The 8,478-nt window shown below is 36.7% G+C and overlaps 1 pseudogene; it reads right to left on the bottom strand.

Moving 5' to 3' along the window:
- Positions 1–4,494: 4,494 nt before the first annotated feature.
- On the bottom strand, positions 4,495–5,653 carry LOC110286398 (annotated as a pseudogene).
- Between the last annotated feature and the right edge of the window lie 2,825 nt (positions 5,654–8,478).

Here is an 8,478-nt window from a genome sequence, read left to right as displayed (position 1 = left end):
TGTGTTTGCTAGGCCCCGGCGTAGTCTCACTAAAGACTGCTATATCTGGGTCCTTTCAGCAATATCTTGCTAGTTTATGCAATGGTGTCAGCGTTTGGAGGCTGATTATGGGATGGATCCCCAGATATGGCAGTCTCTAGATGGTCCATGCTTTCGTCACAGCTCTAAACTTTGTCTCCGTAACTCCTTCCATGGTTGTTTTGTTCCCAATTCTAAGAAGGAGCAAAGTGTCCACACTTTGGTCTTGGTTCTTCTTGAGTTTTATGCGTTTAACAAATTGTATCTTATATCTTGGGTATCCTAAGTTTCTGGGCCAATATCCACTTATCAGTGAGTACATATTGTGTGAGTTTCTTTGTGATTGATCCTCACTCAGGATGAAGCCTTCCAGGTCCATCCATTTGCTTAGGAATTTCATAAATTCATTCTTTTTAATAGCTGAGTAGTACTCCATTGTGTAAATGTACCACATTTTCTGTATCCATGCCTCTGTTGAGGGGCATCTGGGTTCTTTCCAGCTTCTGGCTATTATAAATAAAGCTGCTATGATCATCGTGGAGCATGTGTCCTTCTTACAGGTTGGGACATCTTCTGGATATATGCCCAGGAGAGGTATTGTTGATCCTCTGGTAGTACTATATCCAATTTTCTGAGGAGCCACCAGACTGATTTCCAGAGTGGTTGTACAAGTTTGCAATCTGACCTTTACACTTCTCTAGTCTCATACAAAACTTAAGGCTTCATTTTACCTAAATGCCATATAGATATTAGCCTCATTCCCATTGTTCCTCAAAATTTTTGTCATTATTTTTTTCATTTTGAAATATCTAAGTCTTACCCAATATTATAGAAAAGATAATCATTCTTTAGCAACTGTAAGAGGTTATTTTCATGATTAGCTGAAGGTAATAAACTCCATGCTCTTCCAGTCATATAAAAAGATGTCACACATGTAGCACTTGTATGTAACATGTTATTTATGTTAATTATAATGTTGTATAAATCATTTAAAAAGCAAAAAAGAAATTATATGTGACAAAATTATTTTTCAAACATTTTTGTTCTATAGTTTAATTCATAGATATGGAATCCACATACATGAAATCAATTGTATTTTTACTGTGTACCCACAGCACTACTGAATATATAGGAACAATAGAAGTTTTTTGTTTCTTGTAATGGACTAAATTTCATTCTTTAAAACAAGGAATGTTAAATTCTAATATCTACTACCTATAAATGTTATTTTATTTGGATATGGTATATTTGAAGGCATAACTTACTTAAGAAGTATAGGATGGAATTGTCAGAGATTTCTGCTGTGTCTTAAATTAAATGATGAGTGTTGGCTAAGAGAATGGATAGGGAGCAAAAAGTATGCCATGTATCAGTTTTTTTCAGGAGATGTAAAGAAACATCTACTTACCTTAGATAGATACAGCATTAACCGACCAAAGAACAGATACCATAAAAATACAGCTTGGCCAGCTAATGGGTTTAATGAGGTTATATACAGGAGAATAGGTGATTCATGACCAGCTATGTGAACAACCTATCTGCAGCTATCATCCTGAAGACTCGCATTCACTGCATTAATAACATAGAAAATGCTAAACCTCTGAAAAATCCCATGGGGCACATACTTGGAGCTTAAGCCACCAAAGTCCCACACCTAGCCAATATTCTACCTCCTACACTAATGATGGGGGAAGGAGGAGCCTGGGGAAGATCTGTGAAGGATTTTGAGCCCTATAGCCTCTGTGAATCTATTCCATCCTTCTGCTAGAAAAAGATATATCTGATCTCAGGAGATTTATGGTGTATATTATCACAGATGCTCTGATTTAAGACGGTACTGGACATACCCATTCTGGAGGAAGCAAATCACATGCGATATGATAAGAAACTAGAGAAACAAGGAATGATTCTTTTCTAAGCCTAATGAGTGTTCCCAGGCTAGCAACTTAATTTCAGACTGTGGCCTTCAGAACGGTCTATGTATAAATTTCTCTTGTTTTAAGCTATTTGACTTTGTGGTAATACTTAATCACAGGCTTGTAGGACAAAGGGTACCTTCTCCAAATGAATTATCCATCTTTTCTCTGATAGCCATCATCCTAAGGTGTTTATTATTGTCTTATACACCTTTATGTATGCTACACATTCATGTGGCTCTCCTGTGAACCCTTTATCTTATACATGTTTTACTCTGTCATTAGTATATGGTTCTTTCGTACATTATAAAATTTGCATATATGACATCATAAAATTGGTATATTTCTAGGACTAGCTTTCTCCTTTACCCATTTTCTTACTTCTGCAAACCTAATCTTCAAGCTTCCACATTGTTCTCATGTCCCAACTCTGAGGAATTGAAGTCTCATTGTCTGCCTTTATTCCTCTGTTCAATTTACCTAAAAGAATCTCAAGTGAATTCTAAAGTATAACCTTGGCCTCACATTGTTCCAATGTAAAGTTTTTCAAGTATTAATGTGCTTTAGAACCACCTAAAAGACTTATAAAAATTCAGGTTTTGGTTCAGCTTAAACAATTCTGATTCAGCTTGTCTGTAGTGGACTTGTGTAATTGCATTTCTAACAAGTGCATAGATACTGCTGCTCCCATCATTGCTACTTCCCCATGATACTATCTGGCTTTCAGCCAAGTCAGTACATTCATTAGTTTCCTTGAATAGATGCTAGATCTCTTCCTCTCTTGAAATAACTTGTTTAACCCTAACGTTGTAGTAGTTAGGGGCATAACATAGTTGAAAAAGATCCCCTTTAATATCTGCTAAGCCAGGATTTAAAAAAATACACTATCAATATAATTGAGTCAACATTATTTATGCAAAGAATGTTCTGAACTTTCAGAAGACTTTCAACAATGCTTTTCTAAATACAACTTTTGGGTTATAGGCCTTTTGTGTGTGTATATATATATATATATATATATAACTTTTAAGGGTGATGAAATGTAAACCAAATCAGTGCTGTTAAAATCCTCGTGTGTTTCATCTTGACACCTTCAGACTGTGGGAAGTAATAAGGGATAATTAGCCATTGTGGGGCAGTAACATGAATCAGCTACTTTTCAAATCCAAGAAAGCAGTCAAGCTAACATGTGTGTGCTGTTTGAACACGATTTTTCTATAACATCTCTCCATCAAAGCCTAGAACTTTGGGTATGAATTACCAACAGAATCTGAATTCATCCCCTTCCTACTGCAGCCACTTCATTTTTTCACTTTTTCGAGCATTGACAAATTCTGTGTTGTTGGTATTGTTGTTGTTGTTTGGTTTGGAGAGACCATTCTGGGATTTTAGTAATTTGCTACTGGAAAAACACAAGCAGCAACAACAAAACTGGGAATGATGATCCACATCTGTAATCCCAGCACTTGAGATGTGAGGGTAGAAAGCTTCTGAATTTGAGGAGAGCTGAGTTATAACACAAGTTCTAGGACAGGGTGGTCTACATTATAACCATATGCTCCATTCATAAATCATACTCTTTTAACCCATAGGTTCTATACTGGTAAAAAGATAAATGAAATGATATAATATGATATAAACTAATGATGAGTTCATCAGGAAAATAGCCTTCCTATGACTCATTTTCTGTTGACTGTTACATGAAATAGAAGTTCAACTAAATGAATACTAAGATACCAATCCCAGTGATTCTAGCTATTATAATTCTAAAAGTCATCGCAAACCCAAACACATTCTTTCCTCTTAAAATAAGAGATTAATGCTGTTCCTACATGATTAGGTCTCAATTACTATATATAAATATTACTTTAGTCACTTGTTCTGGCTAATTGAGTTCTCAAAGTGTCATGGGCTCAACTACCCAGTGTGGCAAATCTCCCACCCATTAGTCCTTATATCATAGCTGAATGAATGGAAATAAAGCCCATTTGGGTTAGGCAGATGGCTTGGTACTTTAAGAGTATTTGCTGCATGAGCATAGGGATCAGGGTTTTCAACCTAGCACCCATGTAACAGGCTAATAATGGCCTCGAGCATTCCTCTAACTCCAGTAATGGAAGACCTAGATGCAGGATCATTATATGTTATATCCAGAAAACCTTGAACTCTGGGTCACAGGGGCAGCCTCAAAGCAAAAGGTGGGGCACGATGAAGTGAAGTCACCCATTGCCATCTTCTGATTTCCTGATTGCATATATATGCATGCATCTCCCATGTATGCATATGCCAGAGTCACAAACATATGCATATATATAAATACTCAAGAGCATACAATTTTAAAAACAAAAAAAGAAACTGAAGAACATTTAAGAACATAGTGTAGTCTGTGCTACATAGTGTTCATTATTAACCTTAAGCTGAATTTAAGAATTGATATTTTAATAGTTTTCATTATTTGTTTTACAATGAAAACAACTAAGCATAACACAAACATACACACCTAATATACACACATAAACACAGTCAGGAATGCTATACACTCCACAAAGATACCTGGATCCTAGTCTTTGTTTTCAGCTGAGTTTGGATTGCTGTCATCTTCCTCCTTCTGATTTTCCTTACCAGTCTCAGCTTTCTCCTCACCTTCAACTTTATTGGGATCAACACAGGTGTGTTCATAGTTATGGTCATTCACTTCAATATGTAAATAAATTCACAGACATTAAGACTAGATCTTCTAAAAGAATTTTCAGTTTATAATCAGCAGGAATATCTAGCGCTGTACCTGCAGTATAGAAGTAAGGAGCAATGGAAACAAAGGAACAAATATATCTGAGTACCTTCCTAGTTTACATTTCCATAGTCATCAGACTTTAGCTGAGGGCTGGACTATAAGTGGCTGAATGTTTTCCCTGACATACTCCTTTCTTTGCAGTAGATCTCACATCCTGTACAGCTACTTATTTCTGACTCATGGCAAAGGATTAACAAAGTCACTTGTCTCTGGTGATATTTGCTGCCCTCTCCATTCATCCCCCCAAAAAACCCATTAAGGAAAACATTCATTTGAATTAGTAGTAAAGCATATTACTTCCTCAGTCTGTGTGTTTTCTCACACAGTCTACAGTGGTGTCTAACCAATGCACAGTCTACATGAGCCCATAAGTCAGATGTGGTCTTTATAATCTGTTGTATGAAAGGACATACCAGATCTCAGTTAAAGTGTCAAAATCCCATTGTAGGTAACTCACCAGTGCCTGCAAAGTATTCAGTACCCTCATCAGTATCTTCATCATCATTGTCCTTCTCATCCTCAATGTGCATGCATCATAGTCTTCTTCCATGGGCTCTACAAAGTATTCTTCATCATACTCTATTTGCTCAGTATGGAAACGGATAGTATCCTCGCCTCCCTCTATCACTGTGAGGTCTTGCACTTCTGTTTCCAATGCAAATGGTATCAAGTTTTCTGGGACTAATGATACATATTCTTCTGACTCCAATCCTTCTTCATCAAAATTCAGATATTGGCTCATATATCTGTTAACCTTATTCTGATCTCTTGGATCAAGGGCTTGGTTTTGATCATTGAATGCTGATATGGTAGGGCACACACCTGTCAAGAAACTTGGTTGGACTTTAGCTATTTTCAAAAGAAAATACCTGATGCTTTTTACTGTGGGTGTGACTAGCTGCTTCCAGTTTCTGTCCCTTGACATCCAAGCAAGCCTTTCCTTGATTTGGCACCTGGAATTGTAAACTAAGTAAACCCTTTCCCCCTTAAAATTCATTTTTTCCCCTTGTGACTTATTTATCACATTATAAGAAACAAAATTAGGGCAGATATCAAATCTTTCAGAACCATAAAATTGGCCTTCCCAGCCTGTGTGATGTTGGAAATACATTTCTGTTGTTTTAAAACAACTCAATTTATGGTAAATTGCTGTGGCATCCTGAATAAATCAAGGTAGCCCTTTCTTTTGTTTCTGGATGGTACTCATTCCTGCTCTGTGTATTGGTTGTCATGCTGAGAAATTAAGTACAATTAAAAGTAGAATATTTAAATATTTAATATTGATGTACTTATATACTGGTACTAACACACTAATTTTCTTCTATTCAAGTTATATTCCTTTTACTATCAACATATACTTTATATGCTTACATTTCCTTATCATCCTTATCTGGCTGTATGACTCATCATTCATTTCTGAACTGTTTGAGCAATCAGCAGGCCTGCTTAGGTAACTATTAAATTCCATTTGCTTTTTAAAAAAAAATCCAAAAAACCAGAACATGGCTAAGAGCCATCTTTGGAAACACCTGTATTACAAAAGCTTTCTTTTTATAGCAAATGGGATTTCTTCATACTCAATACCTACAATTCCAATAATGTAATGTAATCCTTGCTTTCTTGTTTATTCAAACTTATGTTGAAACATGTTGGAACTCGTATTGGGAGCATTTACTTGTTTGAATTAAGAACAGAGGCTGTCTGTCAGAGGGAGAGGACTCAAGAATGCCCCTAGTAGATCAGCAGGGGGAGATGATGAGATCATTCATTATCATTCCTGGACTCTTAGATAGTAGAAAACTGGCAACATATTTTAGGTAATGATAGACATAATATACCATAGTACAGAGCCTATAGGCCAGACTTGCATTATATTTTCCTCTGTCTGGTTCTATAACTCTCTTCTCAAAATGGACTTTTATACTTTATTAGGTTAGTTGATTCAGAGTAATGAGATGTATAGTAAGGCCAGTGAATTTCATGATTATGAGCCTATGATGATATTAGGTGATGAGCCAGAAGAAATTGTGTACAATGTTATGATACCATAGATAATGCAGTTCTGAACTATTTGGAAGGTAGGTTTAGGACCAGCACTGTAGGTACATTAAGATAGTTGGTATGATAAAGTTCTCTGAAAAAAATCAACTTAGTGAAGAAAGGATTTTATTCAGCTTATATTGAGCTGATTATATGGTGCCAGGGAAGCAAGGCAGAAGGAGCTTGAGAGTAAAGCATCTGGTCATACTATGTCCACTGTCAGAAGAAGGGGACTCATCCCATATACAAACACCAAACGCAGACACTATTGCATATGCCAGAAAGATTTTGCTGAAAGACCCAGATAGAGCTGTCTCTTGTGAGACTATGCCGCGGGGCCTGGCAAACACAGAAGTGGATGCTCACAGTCATCTATTGGATGGAACACAGGGCCTCCAATGGAGGAGCTAGGAAAGTATCCAAGGAGCTGAAGGGGTCTGTAACCTTATAAGAGGAACAACAATATGAACTAACCAGTACCTCCCAGAGCTGTGTCTCTAGTTGCATATGTAGCAGAGGATGACCTAGTCGGCCATCAATGGGAGGAGAGGCCCCTGGTCTTGTGAAGATCATATGCCTCAGTACAGGGGAATGCCAGGGCCAGGAAGCGGGAGTGGGTAGGTTGGGGAGCAGGGTGGGGGGTAATAGGGGGTTTGGGGGATAGCATTTGAAATGTAAATGAAGAAAATATCTAATAAAATACACACACACACACACACACACACACACACACACACAAAAGAATAGAGCAATGAATGCATGCATGTTCATGCTTGGCTTGACAGTCCAAGATATCTATTACATACAGTTGATCTAGCATTCAGCTGATCTAACATTTGCCAAATTAGCAAGTAACTCTAACCATGTCAAAACCCTGAAGTTCTAGGCTCAAGTGTTCAAGGCATATAATATTAGGCAAGTAGAATTTCTTGGAATGCACCTGGAAGTCAAAGTATATGTTCTACATTTGATCATGGGGATTGCCAAATTCCAAAACTGCTCATTTTCTCAGAATTGATAAGTCACTTTTATCAAAGTTAGTCAATTACACAAAAAATTTAAGAAATCATGAATGAAAGCATTGGAAGAACTATATAACATTAACTGAGAAAACTACTGAGGCTCCCTTTTTAGCAGTCACAATCTTTTTCTTAGTCTCATGAAGCTGTTTCTCCTTTGCTTAAAGACCCAGGACTTCCATACCTTTAAACCTTCTATAACCAGCAGATAGCTACTTTGCTCATCTTACCATTCCATACCTGTTATTTCCTCTACATCCCAGTCTTTCTCTTAGACTATTTGGGAGGTCAAATATCAAATGAAACCAGGAGGAGAAGTGTAAGCATGAAAGTAACTGAATAAATATTAAACATGTATAAATAAAATTTGGAAGGTATTGTATGGCAATAAATTAGGGTATTTATCAAAATTAATGTACATAATTTTGGATCTTAATGAATTAATTGAAATGTTAACACTTTTAAGTTATGTTCTAGTCACTGTGCTATTGAGATTAGCTTAACACAATGCTAAAACTATATTAAATATAATTATAAGAGGAGAGACCTTAGATTAAATATCCTATATTGGGGAGAGGGAACTTGTAGAGTCTACCTCTAGTAGAAAAACAGGGCATCAAGTGAAGAATGGGTTTACCATTCTACGGTTAAAATCTCTGACCCAGAATTGTTCCTGTCTAAAGGAACCACA

Source organism: Mus caroli, chromosome X (genome assembly GCF_900094665.2).
Source record: "Mus caroli chromosome X, CAROLI_EIJ_v1.1, whole genome shotgun sequence".
In the NCBI taxonomy this organism is placed as follows: Eukaryota; Metazoa; Chordata; class Mammalia; order Rodentia; family Muridae; genus Mus; species Mus caroli.
The sequence above is the reverse complement of the archived record's forward strand: the minus strand, read 5'-3'. Positions and strand labels throughout refer to the sequence as shown.